The 16,449-nt window shown below is 44.9% G+C and overlaps 2 long non-coding RNA genes across 2 annotated transcripts; one reads left to right on the top strand and one right to left on the bottom strand.

Annotated features, from left to right (window-relative positions):
• Positions 1 to 2,135: 2,135 nt before the first annotated feature.
• LOC120962996 (uncharacterized) lies at positions 2,136 to 5,225 on the top strand. The gene is made up of 2 exons (XR_005754482.3): positions 2,136 to 2,614; positions 3,872 to 5,225. It is a non-coding gene; the product is annotated as an uncharacterized lncRNA (long non-coding RNA).
• Positions 5,226 to 11,835: 6,610 nt separating this feature from the next.
• On the bottom strand, positions 11,836 to 14,074 carry LOC120962532 (uncharacterized). Its single transcript, XR_005753282.3, has 3 exons — positions 13,796 to 14,074; positions 13,336 to 13,377; positions 11,836 to 13,236 (listed from the first exon to the last, which is right to left on the bottom strand). It is a non-coding gene; the product is annotated as an uncharacterized lncRNA (long non-coding RNA).
• Between the last annotated feature and the right edge of the window lie 2,375 nt (positions 14,075 to 16,449).

The raw sequence follows: 16,449 nt of genomic DNA on the forward strand, positions 1-16,449 counted from the left end.
TGGAATATTCCTAGAGTGGTTCAAATTCTCGGGACTAGATTGGCTTTTGATTTTGTTGGGTCATTTGAACTTGCAACAGGGTGAGCAAATTTTGTTTCTTTTTTGGCGAGCCTGGCACCTGAGAAATGATTTAATTTTTGGAAAGGGGAAGGAATCCATTGTTGCTTCTGCAATTTTCGTGGACAATTATTGGTCTTCTTAACACTATTGAGGTTCTTCCTAGTAACAGAGGTAAAGAAAAAATGGGAGGTGTTATACCAGTTTTCGCACCATTACAAGATCATGTGCGGTGGAAGCCTCCACCATATGATTATATCAAGATCAATGCTGATGCCAGCTATGTGGAGAGTATTAGTGCAGCCAGTATGGGGGTGGTTGCTAGGAATTCATCTGGTGAAGTTATTACTTCTTTGTGGGACTTTCTGGGTCAGTGTTCCAGTGTGAATGAAGCGGAGCTGCGTGCATGCCTGGCAGGCCCATCGGTATTACTCTTCACCAGTCCATTATTTTGGAGACTGATTGTGCTTTTGTTCGTTCTTTCCTTGCAAATGATAATCTTGACATGTCTCCGCTTGTTGATATGAAGAAAGAAGCCTTGAATATATCGAGGATGTTTAAGAATTTTTAAATTGCGAAAATTAATCAGCTAGCCAATGGGGTGCTCACGAAATTGCGAAGTTTAGTTTTATTAGTAAATCTGATGGGATTCTTCTTAATAGTGTTCCATCCTGGGGTCCTTTTTAATGTTTTGTAATGAACTATTGTAATAACCTTATTAATTAATTAATATATGGGGTCCTTTTAAAAACACTGCGCAGACCGATCCGTTTGGGAAAGGTCGCCCATCTAAGGTAGGTGCCTCACGGTGGCAAATTTGACAAATTTGACCTGTGGACGAAATCAATCACAGAATGAATTGTCCGTGAAACTATTTCACACGGCTGACCTTTTTATGTGACGCCCGACACGAAGGCGCCACACTACATTGTGCAACGCCTCACAGATAGGCGCTACACGCCTGGCCAGCGTTGCACCCCAGACTGCCTAAAAATTGCTAAGTCATTGTGCAGAGCCTAAGAGCTAGGCGCTGCACTGTATAGTGTGGCGCCTAGCTCTCAGGCACTGCACTAGTGGTTGCACTATAAAATGAAGCAACCACTAGTGCAACGCCTAGAAGCTAGGCACTACACTGTATAGTGTGGCGCCTAGCTCTCAGGCGCTGCACACTGACTTAGTAATTTTCGGATCACACGGGTGTGACGCTGGCCAGGCATGTAGTGCCTATCTGTGAGGCGTTGCACAGTGTAGTGTGGCGCCTTCATGTCGGGCGTCACATAAAAAGGTCAACCGCGTGAAATAGTTTCACGGACAGTTCATTCTGTGATTTGATTTGGTCCATAGGTCAAATTTATCAATTTTGCCCCTCACGGTGTCCCAACGTTGCCTGCCTGCCTGCCAGTATCCCCTTCCTCCACGATCTATATGGAAAAGCTTAGCTTCATTTTAACATATAATGAGGCTAGCCAACTCGTCTCCTCGGTTGTCCCTCGTTTTGGTTCGATTTGGGCCGTTGGATGGTGGTCAAATAGTAGATTTATTCCTTGGTTGACGTTGGATCTTCGGTCATTTTCGTTTTGACCGCGGGGTGAGTTCATGCAGGCCATGACCTGTGGGCTCGGCCTCTCAACCGATTGGCTGGGTGAGCCTTTTTTGGTGCTTGGGCGGCCGATCCTGCCGCGCCACGTGCGCGAGCGTCACAGGCGAGGATTTCCATTGGGTTAGAGTTACTCGGGTCACCCAGACATGCAGCGTCACGTGTCCCATCACGCGGAGTCGGCGTCGTGCGGCGTGGGCCAGCGCTTATGCACCCGGTATCTCCGTCCGCGGCAGCTGACTGGTGGGCCGGTGCTGCCTTGGTCCCATTCATCGGTTGCACGGGGTGCATGTCCCGCGGTGTACGTGTAGGCTAGAGTTTTTTGGGGTCAACCGCTCTGGGACGCTCCTGGCGTACTGCCCGCGTCGTGCGTTGTGGGCAGCAACTGTGGAGGGGCCGGCCGGTGCGTGTGCACTCGGTTTCTGCACTCACCTTTGGCCTTCCGCGATGACGGGTGGCCCGGCGCTGCTCCTGGTCCCGCTCCGTCGGCTGTCCTGGATGCCGTTTCGTCGGGGTCGTGGTGCGAGCGAACCTGTCCTCGCACGCCGCGCATCGTGCGGCCCGTCATGGGCAGCCTCAAATCACAACAACCACGTCCCTCCCTGCTCCCTCCCTTGTCCGTCGCCGCACCCGTTCTTCTCCTGCTCTCTCTCTCTCTCTCTCTTCTGCGATGTTCCTCCTTCCTATTGGCGCGCCTCGCCCCGTCTTCCACCTTCACGTTCATCTTCAACACCCCCTCCTCGGCTAGATGGCACCTCTGGGGGTGAAGGAGCAGGGGAGGGCCAAGAGGCCAGCGGTGTGGGGTGGAGCAGCGAGGCCGGCAGCCCAGACGGCGGACGCCTCATGGGATGGAGGAGAGGCCAGCGATAGGGAAGGATCAGAATCCTCATGGAGCGCAGGGAAGGTGAAGTCCCGACGGCTGAAGATGGTGCGCACGGGAGGAGCTCAGGTGATGTCAAGGTGAGCTTCTCCCAATCCTTCATCCCCTTCACGCCTCTTGCAAATTTTTCTTGTTTCAGATCATATGAAGGTGAGTGTAGTCTTGTGAGCAATTGCCTGTGCTATTTTCTTGTTTCTTTACTCTCCCTTTCCTACAAGAAGATGCCGACTTGCCGAGTCATGTAATATCTTCAAGGAAGAGAAAAACTGCATTTTGTTCATGTGAAAAGTTAGGGTGGGTTTGTGTTTTCAGAAATGAGGCGACCTTTCATGTACACATATCAAAGATTTTTCTCTGTAAACGTATATTGGACCTGTGTGATTTGCATGACATAACTTAAATAAATCTGGTCCACTTATATTAAACCTTGCATTATGCAGTAGTAGAACTACTGCTCGATTTGGCGTGTGCCATTTTTGGTGCGTCAATTTCAGCTAGACTAAATCAACCATGCCGTCCTTCTTGGCTTGATTTTTCCTGTGTGTGTGTGTGTGTGTGTGTGTGTGTGTGTGTGTGTGTGTGCAAGATGTTTAGCAGGCCTGACTTAAGATCTAACCCCTGACGGAGTTTAAGCATGGTCCAGTATGCACTTCTTGACTTCTCTTGATTTCTGTTTTTGTTTAAATTCATATCAAATCAATATTGTTTGCAATTTTGCATACAGGTTGGAGAGGTTATTTTTGGCGTGGAGGTCTTTTCAGTTTTTCTAAAGTTACACTTTTTTCCAGTTCCCCAAGCACGTTCGTCATGTTAACTAAAGTGTTACCTACCAAAACTGTATCATTGATCCCACACAATGGTTAGAATCCCAGTCGTTCAATTACTGTAGACCAGACCATGTTTCACGTTTTGTATAGTCCAACCAATAATACAGATTGAGCCTGGTGATGATTTTCAATATATTGTGATAGTAGTTTGCTGCGTTGATTAGTTAATGAGCCATCCTTCCGTTTTACTCGAAATGGTGTAATAGTTAAATAGATGTATTTGTGCCATTTAGCTCATTGTAAGGTAGGGGCTGATCAGGGTGGAAGAGTAATCTGTGTTGTGTAGACAACATCACTGTAATTTTCTCAGGCGAATAAAAGAATAGCTTGCGGTGCATGAAAAAGCCCCAATAACATTCATCAGTTCAGTTCAGTTGTACATCTTTTGACCCCTTTTCTTGGTGCTGATTGAGCTTTGTGTATTAATATTTTTATTTAACTGCATTTTTTGCTTTAGTCCTTCCTCTTAGTGTATAATGATCCTGATTGTGTGAGTTTCTTTCCTGGCAGGGTAGTTATGCCTCCATGCATTCCATAACAAAATGCATATATGTCCTGGAGGTAGGATTTCAGCTTCAGATTGTCATCAAGTTTGTTGAATTTATCGTTCCATGTTGGAACAGTGTACTTTCACGAGTATTTTTCTACTGAGTACATACAATACTTTCACACCTATGTTGTATTATATTCCAACTTTACAAGTACCTTGTGCTTTTGCTCTTGTATTCTTTCTAAATGCTCCACAAGTCCTGCACTAATTTTTTCAACAAAATAATTAAGTGAAACATGGCTCTGAGCTATTGCCATATGGTAGCTGTATGGGCTCTACGTGAGTTTAGCAGTCATATTTTCTTTAACTGTTGGTAAAAGTCTTAAGCTCTGCTACTTTAGAATTTTCTGAAATACAAACAATAGCCATAGTTCCATATGCATTTCTTTGATTGTAATTTCTTGTTGGTACCTTACCAAGCAGGCCGCTTGGTGCGTTTCTATCTTACCTGCTGCCATCAAACTGGAGCCACAAATCCAGTGGATTTTGTTTCTGTTAAATCATATTACGTCCAGAAATGTGAGCTTATATCCACTGCATCTTTAGGGAGGTCTTTTTTTATGCTGAAAATAATGTGTGTGCTTATCCCATTAACTTGAGTGTGTTATTACAAGTTGAAGGGGTATGAATGGTCCACAGCTCAGCTGCCTGTTGTTTCTGTAAGAAATTACTTTCTTCATTATTGATTGCTCATGATTATTCTGTCTTGAATAAACATATGGTGTGGCACTTTTCATATAATGATTTTATATCTTTATGGTCCCAAAATCATGCTGTTGATTTACTTTCGTGTTATTTCATTATTTTGGCTTTGAAAAGCAATAGTATAGTATATCCATGGAGTATAATAGGTTTATTTGTTTGTTCTATCAAGCCCGTTTTATTCCATTTGCATGAGCATATACCAAACTTTTTTAATGCTCGCTCGTGAACAAGATGAGAGCACTGGTTATGTATTTCCAAACAAGGCTTTGACTGAGATAGGTATTACTGATTTCTTTGGATTGCTATGCTGCAAAACTTGATGTATTGTCTCGGCTAACTCTCCTTTTTTTATTCAAAAGCAAAGAAGATTCCTACAACTGCTGCAGATTTGCGAAGAATCGTGAAATCAGAATATCCATGTATCAAAAGCAAAAAAGATGCCTACGACTACTGTATACTCCCTCTGTTCCTAAATATTTGTCTTTTTAGAGATTTCAGATGGACTACCACATACGGATGTATATAGACATATTTTAGAGTGTAGATTCACTCATTTTGCTCCATATGTAGTCACTTGTTAAAATCTCTAGAAAGACAAATATTTAGGAACGGAGGGAGTAGGAATGATGTTCTATATTGCTGCCACATGAGAATATATATCGTAGTGCTCTGAATATAAATTAAAATGTTACTCGGGTCCTTGGTTAATGCATTGTTTTTCCTTTCCCATCCAGAATGATATTTGAAGATACGAAATTAGTACGAGATCGCTTTAGGGGGTTTAAACACTTGGATAAGATTAAACACATGTTGTACCAAATTGGCAGTCCTTCATCCGAATTTTCTTGATAATGGTACACCATTTGGCAATGGGTTCTCTAAAAAACTTAAAATTCCACTAGATATTATTTAGATATAATGGAAAAGGGATCAGAAATGCGGTTTGCATGACCGAAAACATCCTTAACATATGGTTGTTCATTATACTCTGGGGTAGTGAGATCGGTTAGTAATGTTACACATAATATATTTTTTGCAGTTGTGTCCCTCACTCTCTTAAGCATGTTTTTGTTGTATACTGGTTAGTTGTCACGATGCATGTATTTGAGGCTGTCATCGGGTCTCCACTATTGTACATTTGTCTTGCCACTTTGTTGTTCAAATTATTTTTTAGGAAACTATTTGAACTCTTTTGAAGGCCATTTGCTCTTACTGCTTTTCTTTATAAGTTTCTCCATAATGGCACTTTCCACCTGGAAAAAGCATCAAGGTCAGCGATCCAGTTTTTGTTCTATAGGCATCTCTTCTTTGAATGAGGCATGGTAGCAGATGATGTATCTGTTTTATGTGTGTCACAAGAGGCATCCGGTTGCTTGACTTTGTACGCACATTCTGGTTCTTTAATCTTAGTTGTACAACCTATAACTATCCAATTTATTCTTTGTAAACCAACTCAAAGTTGTGAATTGATGACCACACCTGCTAAGACAATCTTGAAATATTTTGTTGGGTCTCCATTTTTGTACCGAACTTTAGGGAATCACCTACTGCTGAAAGATTTGCCCAGGCTATGTATGTCAAACATAATGATGCTCTAAATCATCCTGACGGGAAAAAATATCTTAAGTTATTCCTAAAACCTAATTTTATCAACAAAGGCTTAATTTTTGAAAATACGCCATGTTTGTTGCAATGGATTAAGAGGTACACATGCCCTCAAATCTGAAGTTATTAACAAATGCAATTTTTTTCAAAGCACACTCATGGTTTAAATGGGCATCTGTGTCATTTGGTGCAACGGGTCATCTTTTTTTCCGAACACACACAAACAAATTGATGCAAGCTCCTTAACTGGTATGCATATTTTTTTGTATACATGGGATCTAAATTCTTAATGTGCGTGGTTGCTCAAACGGAAGATTACCGAAAAATACACATATTTTCAGCGCAACATGGTTTTCATTGGAATTTTATGATGCCAAATTTAAATGTATGTGTACATCTCATTGTACAAAGCAAGCAACCAATCTTCTTTTTTATTAAAGGGTGTTAAATTTGTAAAACGTATGTGCTTGCCCAACTAAACCAACTAAACCATGAATTTTCTTTTCAATCCGGACATGGATTCAACGGGTCTCTGCGCTATTTGGCGCAACGGGTCCACTAATTGCTATATAATCTCGGCGAACCCTCGGCCAGCCGGCGGAGTGCCGGATGAAGATCCGTTCTAATAAAGCCGCTCATAACTGCGGTGAATTATGCAACAATCTGGTATGGGGTTGCCAATAATAAAGACCAAACAGTAGTACTACGTCCGCCCAGAGCACGATCTTTTTGATGGAGTTAATGTGGCATGTCACGGAGTTGAAAAGGAACCTTGTTTGCTTCGCATCGTCCTTTGCATGAATGGCTAGATGGATGCGAGGTGTATGTTATGTAGAGTAGAGGCATCACCACATGACGGGCGAGGTCTATGTTATGTAGAGTAGAGGCATCACCACATGACGGAGAGGTGCACGGTCGGTTGCTAGACAGATAGGGGGAGAGATCAGCTGTGTTGTGCTTCTTGCAAGAGAAGAGGGCCTGGCACATGGCCTAGTCTTGCCCGCCCTCAACGTGGTGGCCACGATCCAACAGAGCGGGGTCCAAGACAAGTCCTGTCCATGGACACGGCGATGCTGCAACTGTGTTGACGTGTCATGTGCTGCCTAGTCTCTTTCATAAGATCGGTTTTTTGGTTGCATTGGCTAGAGCATGCACTTCTACATGGTATCAGAGCAAAGAGGTTTTGAGTTCAAGACCCGGCTGGCGCAATTAAATTGCAGCCTCTTCCATCAGATCGGTTTTTGGTTGCATTGGCTAGAGCATTGCACTTCTACAAATTGCAACAGCCCACCAGCCGTTCTCCGATCATGTGTTTCTCCATTCGATCCTATTCCTAGCTGTTGCACTGCGCGCAACAATGCCGGCGTCGCCGTTCTCTTGTTCCCCGGAGATCACGAGCGTCTCCTCCGACTCCGAGGGGCCGTCGCCTATGACCAGCGGCGGTTTCGTCGTGCAACTGGTGTCGACGGACGTCTCCGACGAGCTCCTCGGCAAGTTCGCGGACACCAACGAGTTCGACTTTGCCTACGGGAGGAGCGGCCTCTTGTCGCCGTTGGTGCTGCGGCCCGAGGTCCTGCTCCTCGCGCAGCCGTCGTCGTCCTCGGCCCAGCGGAGGCAGCGGGGTGGCCGTGGCGGAAGCGCGGGGGGGGGGGGGGGGGGGGACCAACCAATAACATAAGTACGTGGTTACATTAGTACAGTACACTGCTTTGTGGTTGGTGATGATCCTGAGAAGCACCCCCGGGTGCGCTGAATTGCTACAGGATTTTTCTGATAATTGCGCGGACGAAAGTAAGGTGGAGTTTATCAATCATGTGCAGCGCGCAAAAAAGTTTGTTCTTTGAATCGAGCCGAAAGGAACATGTTTATTACTACTCCCTCCGTTTACTTTCGTAAGTCGTTTCAGACAACTTAAAAATGGTCTATTTTGCACATTGTTTGAAATGTCTTCAAGGTCTTATAAAAATGAACAGAGGGGATACTATATACTACTCCCTCCGTAAAAAAACATAAGAGCGTTTGAATAACTGGAGTACTTATATAGGGAGGTGACTCACAGCACTTTGTAATGATCGTCTCTAGAACTGATTATTTCAGCTGAAGACAAAATAAACGTCTTTCATTCCTTGGTGGGTGCTTTTATATTGAGACCCTGATTGGATTAACGTCGTATTTAATTAAAACGATTCCAAGCATGGTCTGAATAAATTTCCTATAGCTTGCAAGAGACTGTGTATTTAAGTTGATACTTTAGTTCTAACGAAATAACTAAAGCTATATACTGTACTCTTGATGCAGCCGCCTCCTCCTCCTGAAAAACAAATCTAGGGTTTGTGCCTCTCGTCGGCGCCGCCACAGGTCCACCTCGTCTCCAGTGGCCCTATGGCTATGGCGGCGCGGTGGATCTTGGCAAAGGCCGGTGGGAGGGCTTCGATGTTAGTCGTTTTTTCGAGTTTTGTTAGGGTCTGTGTCCTGTTCAGGAAGACGAGAAGACAGCGGCTCCCTGAAGATGGAATAAAGGTCTCCCCGCCTAGCCCCCGTTTCGGTGATGCGTCTAGCATCATTGGTGGGCATGTGGAGATGTGTCCTCGGCGGATCTATCCTCGATGGATTTGCTCGGATCTGGTAGTTGTTCGTCTATATTCGTGTGTCTTCAGGTTGGATCCTTTCGATCTACAATTCTACATTATTCTTCATCGGCGGCGGTTGCTGTTCTGGTGCTTATCAACATGATTATTTGATCTTCCCAATCATTTATGCTGCTACTATTTTTGGGTATCATCTTTACTGTAATGGAGTCTCTCCTCTGTAGAGCTAAAATAAGTGGTATGCAAATTAAACTATGTTAGTTTACTGCAATGTGTTTTTGGTGATGTATTGTCATATAACACAAGCATCCAGGAGAAGGGGCAGCTGCCGGTGCAGACCAGGAAGGCCCCGCTGCCGCTGCAGAGTACCCCCAAGCATGAGGAAAAGAAATCACAAAGTAGGCAACCAATGCTCATACTGTTATGTTCTGTGAACTAGCTAGTGTTTGTTGACTGTCTAATCTAAGCATTTTGTAATACCAAGTTGTTTAATGTGACCTAGAGTGGCCGAATAAACATCTCTATACAAGGTTGTTAGGTTTTGTGCCGTCTGCAGTGCTTTCAAACAACAGCTCGACTTAGGCATTGATAAAATGACAAAATAACATCCCACGGGAGCAGCTAATGCTTTCAAACAGACAACAAGAAACGAGCACTGGGTTATACAGGTATCCTGCTCTCCTTATGCCGACACAGAAGCAAACACCAGTATGGAATCCTGGTTTGTTCACGACTGTAAAATCACAGGCAGCAGGATCGCCTTTTAACAAGGTCGAATCGTAAATCAAAGGGCGCACGGCCGCGGAAACGGCACTTGATAAACAAGAGAGTTGGTAAAAGGAATGGCTGCTATTAAAATCAACCCTGATAATACTAGAGTACTAAATAGAGCAGTGGCCCCACTTACCAAGACAGAGACCAACAAATCTTACACAACCTAACCCAATACAAAATGTGGCCAGCAGACAACATATATCATCATCATGTCTGACCCAGAAGACAGTAACTCAGATATAAAGTAAAATGGTACGAGACTCTTAACAAGGGTTTTTGTGGAACTGGGTGATGAATTGACCCTTGTCTGGTTTAAGGACTGAAATGAGTTGCCCAATTACCACCTCCCAACTTCATAAGCATAAGATGTAACACATGGTGTAGACACATACAGCCTAATTGTTAATCAAGTGAAAATCTACAAAATGAGGAGGGCAGGGGGGGGGGGGGCACATTATGACAGATTGGCAAACCACATATCCAACACCACCAAGAAACAGAACTACAAACACAGGGCGACAGACTGCCAAAACTCTTAACCCCTACAACAGCAACTTTAAATCCAGCACTCCCTATGTCATTACACAATGTCATTACAAAAGAGATAGACTAACAGTACCAGTGCAGAACAACAATTTGAAGGGGGGGGGGGGGGGGGGGGCACATATGACAGATTGCAAACACCACCAAGAAACAGAACATCTACAAAAACAGGGCAACAGACTGCCAAAACTCTTAGCCCCTACAGCAGCAACTTTAAATCCAACACTCCCTATGTCATTACAAAAGAGATAGACTAACAATAGCAGTGGATGGCCTTACACCGAGAGATGACAACTCCAGGTGAGTGATGCTTTGGGTGGGCCATCAAGGAGGAAGAAGGCACATTTCCCAATGCTTGTGCTCCCAGCTCCCATCGGACAGCTCGCCAGCTTCAAACAGGGCAAATTGTAAGGTGTGCAGCATGCTCGGCGCTGCCAAACTGAAAATGTGTTCAATTTGATGCTGGTTGAACATCTCCTTGTTACCCAGTTTCTTTGGCTGCGGGCGAGGCACGGGATTGGTACGCAGATAGGATGACGTTGCTGTTGCAGCTGCTGTCCTTGCTGCTGCTTCTGCTGTTGTCTTTGCTTGCAATGACCAAGGAAATGGCTGGGCAGCCATTCTTCTTGCGGCTGCAACTGCTGCCTTCGTCGCAATCTCCTCTGACATGCAAGGCACGGATAGTGCATCTTTGATGGCTTCCCCGATAGCTCCAGCAGCATATAAATCAATAGCAGCATCCGTTGCCTGTGTGGCAACTCCCCACATACCTTGCTGGGACTGAGGACGAGGTAATTTAAGAATGGGTGCTAGCAAACCATTCTGGGACACCATTGCAGCTTCTGCTGCCTTGAGGGCCGGTTCAATCCCTTGTCCCAAGTCAATCGAGTAGTTTTGCAGCAGATGACCTTCGCCATTACGTCGGCATGTGAGAAAGCCCTCCTTGGTTGGCTTGTAGCATATTTCTGATGTGAGAAACTGCCGGATCTTGAGATCTAGGTCCATCATATTTGTATGATCATAACGCAGCATGTAATGAAGATGACTGTTAAGCATGGCATTTGCTATCCAGTTGTGACCAACATCAACTTTACCGATAATGGTGTTATACTTTGTCGGGTCGATTTGCCGGATCTGCTGTAGTCTGTTGAAGAATCTCATAGTGAGAGCACACTTGGCAGGCTCAGTTTCATGACTGATGTGCATGTTAAGCAGCTCGGGATAGCTGGGTTGAAACTTATCAAGCAGTGAAAGTAGGTCGACTATATCAACAGGCTGATAAGCTGGCAACTAGTACTGGGCTACTAGGTCCAACTATTCACCCTAGCCCCCGCGTCGTCCTCCCCCTAGGGCGACTCGGGCGGAGCCAGAAACCTAGCCGCAGCCGCCGCAAACTCCCTCCTCCTCTCCCTCCTCCGCCGCCGGAGGACGCCGCCGGGCTAAGCCCGGGGGCCGACCGCGGTGGCGGGGGATCTCCTCTCGCGCGCGTCTCCGGGGTGGGGCGGACCCCAAGGCGTGTGGTGGTACGACCGATCTGGGATCTGCGGCGCGGCGGATAGCTGCAGCAGGCGGCGGGAGGCCGGCCCGTCCTGGCGGCGGGCAGCCCAGTCGCGGGCGGCGGCCAGGGCTGCGGGCGCTGCGGATGGCCCTTCGGGCGGCGGCGGCGGCTGCGGTCGGCGGCGGCCGGCTTGGCTGCGGTGGCATGCGTGCTGCCTTCAGATCGGCGATGGCGGCGTGGAGGGCCTGGTGGTCTCGTCGGCGGCACCTTCGTTCAGATCTGTTCTGACCGGTGCAGCCGGCGGTGGTGGTCATCTCTTCCGTCAGAGGTGGTCGACCTGAGGCTGGGTGTTCGGATCTCGGGATCCGTCATCTAGCACCAGCTGCGAGTCGGGGAGACGTAGTTGCCGGTGAAAACCGAGCCGACGGCGGGCGATGGCGGCGTTCCACGTCGTTACCTTGATGAAGGCATCGTCATGTGACTACCGTCGACCCACTCGTACTGCTCCGGGGGAAACCCTAGGATCTGGTGTTCCAGACCGGATGATGGCGGCACTGCGGTGTCGTTTCTCTCTTGGGAGCATCGTTTGTGGAGCAGTGCTGGAAGTCAGAGGCAGGAGGTGGAGCGGCTTCGTCTTGCACGGAGCTTCGGTGGAGATGTCAAGTCATGCCTGATCGATAGGTGCTACGCTTGGTCATGCCTGGTTGGCAGGTGCTACGCACGACAGATCCTCCAAGGACTTCAAGCTGTGTCGGCTGGTGGTACTTGGCAGCATGGCGCTGAGGTGTATCAGTGGCGACCGCGACGTGTTCAGCTGTTTGCGCGCAGGGAGGAGGTGTCGTTGGGCGCCGTGGTGGCGTCGACGATAGCTGGACCGAGCAAGGTTCATGCATCAGTACAGTTCTGAAGATGGGGCGGTGGCAATTGGCGGCGGCGGCCTCTGAGAGCACGCCGGACCAGTGTGTGTCCCAGACCCGGCAAGTGGCTAGGTTGGGGTCTCGGGTCTTAGATGTTAGGCTTGGCTGCGATGTCTGTTTGGTATTAGGCCCAGGCTATCTGCGCCCCTTCATCAACTGGATAGGTGTAGCGACAGTTTGTTGCTTAGACGGCGGCTTTAGTCTTACTGTTGTATGACTTTGTAAGGTCTTGTGAGAATAATTAATAAAGTGGTCGTATGCATCGCCCGGATGCAGAGGCCGGGGGTCATCCTCCTTTCTAAAAAAAAAATCAGCTGGCAACTGGGGGACATTGGTAGACATCAGATTTAATGATTCTTGAAACAGAGGCCATATCATTTGATGTCCCTGGAGCACTGACAATGTATAACCTGTGGATAAGCTCATATTTACCTCTGAGGTGTCCCATTTGGTCGATAACTAGATCTGACCCTTTCAGCTTGCCATCCGAAGAAAATCCCCGCTTATTTAGCTCAATCATCCAGGCCACAACTGCAGCTGTTGAATTAGTAGCACGACTGGATGCTGCTGCTGTGTAACCTGCTGTCCCCTGGAACAGGATGTTTACGCAGAGGTGGCTCGCGTCGAAGGTAGCCTAGGAATTCCTCTCTCATCTGCTTGCTGTCCTTGGATAAAAACAGCACCAAGACATCATCCTACAAATGAAAGTACAATAGAGCACTACTGTGAGGAAAGGGCAGCATATACGTGTTGCATATCGGATCTCACAAAAAGAAAATATAAGTATTGCTTACTGTAAGAACAGAAGACGGAACTGGTGCATGAACAGCCATCTTCTGTAACAAGAAAAGACGATGCATGAACATTAGCACAAGATATGCAAAGTTGCACATTTCAATTTCATTTGAAATGCAAGTGACTACACATTAAGGTTTCATTTTACAAACTTGCCCAGTTGAACACTTGGAAACAAATATGGCAACAGTGCATGATTTTCCATCTACTTATAATGCATAACAGTTCTCCTGCCTTGGATATGGCAAAGCTACCAACATAAAGCATAGGTCGTTCATGATTGTTAATCAGCTACGAGTCAAGCATGCAGCATCATGAAGGAAATTGTACCTATCCTAAACAACTTATTATCCCAGCGTTGCTTACAGAAAGGAGCAATACGCAAGGAACAGAAAACAACCATTGATAGAAGAGGGCCATTGATAGAACAGGGGAGGAGAAGGAAGACGTTATGCTCACCGAGGTCATTGCTGATTTGACGACGGTTGGAAAGTTTCTACTAGCTTGAAGAGAAAGATCTGCTCCTGTCCGTGGATCTGAGGGTGCAGTTCATCTCGGGAAACCAGATGATCAATGGCACGAGGGGGCGTCTCTGGAGGGATAAACTCTTGGACGGAGGGGCGCCGCCGGAGGGATAAACTCTTGGACGGAAGGGCGCCGCTGGAGGGATAAACTCTTGGACGGAGGGGCGCCGCCGGGAGGGTGGAGTCGGCGTCGCCTCCAGCGCCGTCCCGTCGCCTCGGGCTCTCTCCGCGACCGTGATTTAGAGTTTAAGAGAGTTATATATAGGAGCGGCAGAGGGATTCCTCACTTCCTCCCCAATCTTTGTGCTACCAGGCCGTTGGGCTGCCCGGGGCAGCTCGGCCCGTGGCACCGGGATCATCAGCTGGGCCTGCCCATAGGGGTTTTTCTCCTGTGTTTAATTCCCGCAAAAGGAAAGCGCGCTGCGAAGGTCCAGAATCGAACCAGCGACGCCCCTGATAAAGATACGATCGTGCAACCACCACGCCACCGCAGCGGAAATTGTTTGTAACAAACTTTCTCATTCTTTTATGCTTTCTTTTTTCCTTTTCCCTTTTTCTTTTTATCGTTTTTTGTTTTCGTTTTTTCCTTTTTCCTATTTGTTTTTTCTATTAATTCATCCTGGTTCGTTGAATTGTTTGCAAATACGTGAACTTTTCTTTAAATCAATGGTTTTTTAAAATTGACTTTTCCTGAAATTCGATGAACTTATTTTCAAAATTGTGAACTTATTTCCAAATTGATGCACTTTTTTTTTTCCAAATTCGCTGATCTTTTTTGGAAAAAATAATTTTTGCGGGAGGGTCTTTTTTGGAAATTGATGAACTTATTTATAACTTTGGTGAACTTTTTTAAGATCGATGATTTTTTTTCAAATTTAATGAACTTTTTTCTTAAATATGTTGAACTTTTTTGAAAATTGATGAACTTTTTTCAAATTTGATGAACTTTTTCTCAAATTCAATGAAATTTTTTTTGGATTTGATTTTTTTAAATTCGATTAGCTTTTTCCAAAATCGATGAACTTCTTCTACATCTTGTGAACTTTCTTCAAAATTGGTGAACTTTTTTCCAATTTTTTTAATGTTTTTGCTACATTGGTGAGCTTTTTTCTCAAAATTAATAAGCTCTTTTCATGTTCGTGGTTTTCTATTTTTTATGAATTCCTAAATTTACGTTTTTATTCAAAATTAATTTATGCTGGGCATATAATATATAGTTATGTGCAATACCAAAGGTGTTAAATAGTATTGTTTCCTTGTATTAGACAACAAAGTCATGGTTTATCTAGTGGTTAGCACAGCGCGGCAGGTTGTTACTTGGTAGGTGCAGAGTTCTAATCCCATGTTTTCACAGCATTTTTTGTTCGCGTGTGTCCTTTTCCAGCATGTTGGTGGGTCGGGCCGCTAGTGCGCCGCGTGCAAGCGCTGGTTACGCTCGGCAGCGCTTAAAGCGCCAACTAGGAGCTCCCCCTATTTAGAGATGCAGGCACCGGTTCTGTTTCTGCAAACCGGCGCCTGCAGGCGCCTTAGCTAGGCTCGGCCCATTAAGCATTTCCTTTTATCTGTTTTGAAGTGTAAAAACGGTGCGAGCCAGAGAATCGATCTATAGACCTCTATGCTCTCAGCGCACCGAGCTAACCACTAGGGACATCGCGAACTTATGCATGGAAACTGCTTTCATACTTTCTTTCCACAGTTCGCATCTTTTTTTCTTTTTTCTATTTTTCTATCCTTTCTTCCTTTTCTATTTGTTTCTTTTCTGAAATGCGTGATTTTAAATCGATGAACATTTTCTTCATAATCAGAGAACTTAAAAAAAATCCATGAACTTTTCTCCAAATTGATGAACTTTTTCCAAATTTGTTAACATTTTTTAACATTTGATGAACTTTTCTCAAAAATCCATGAACTTATTTTCAATTTTGATGAACTTTTCTCAAATTTAATGAACATTTAAAATTCATTGACCTTTTTATGAAAATCAATGAATTTTTTTCAATTTCGATGAACTTTTTTTCAAGTTTGATGATTTTTTTCAAATTTGATGAACTTTATCTTAAATTTGATGAACTTTTTTCAAATTTGATGATTTTTTTTCAAAATCGATGAACTCTCTTCAAAATCGATAAACTGTTTTTCAAACTGGATGATTTGTTTTCAAATTCAATGAACTCTTTGTCAATTTTGGTGAACTTTTTTCAAATTTGATGACTTTTTTTAATATTCAATGAATTTTTTCTAAAAATTTGATTAACTTTTTCCATTTTTGTGAAGTTTTCTTTTCAATTCATGGTTCATGTGAATGCTTTTTCATATTTATGTTTTCTTTAGTCAAATAATTTATAGTGGGTATATAATACTAGTACTATATGTTTAATGTTTGTACTAGGTGAAAGGTCAAAGCGCTTAGTTTTCCGCAAGTAATCAACAAACTAAACATGGTCCAGTGGTTAACTCGTGTGTCTATTGGGACGTCGGGAGTTCAAGTCCCACGTCAGCTCGAATTTAACCTAACGCCACAAGGGGCACCTGCCCGGGAATAAATAGTTAGCTCGTTTTCCTCTTTTTTACTTTGTTCTTCAGTTCGGT

This window comes from Aegilops tauschii, chromosome 4 (genome assembly GCF_002575655.3).
Source record: "Aegilops tauschii subsp. strangulata cultivar AL8/78 chromosome 4, Aet v6.0, whole genome shotgun sequence".
In the NCBI taxonomy this organism is placed as follows: domain Eukaryota; kingdom Viridiplantae; phylum Streptophyta; class Magnoliopsida; order Poales; family Poaceae; genus Aegilops; species Aegilops tauschii.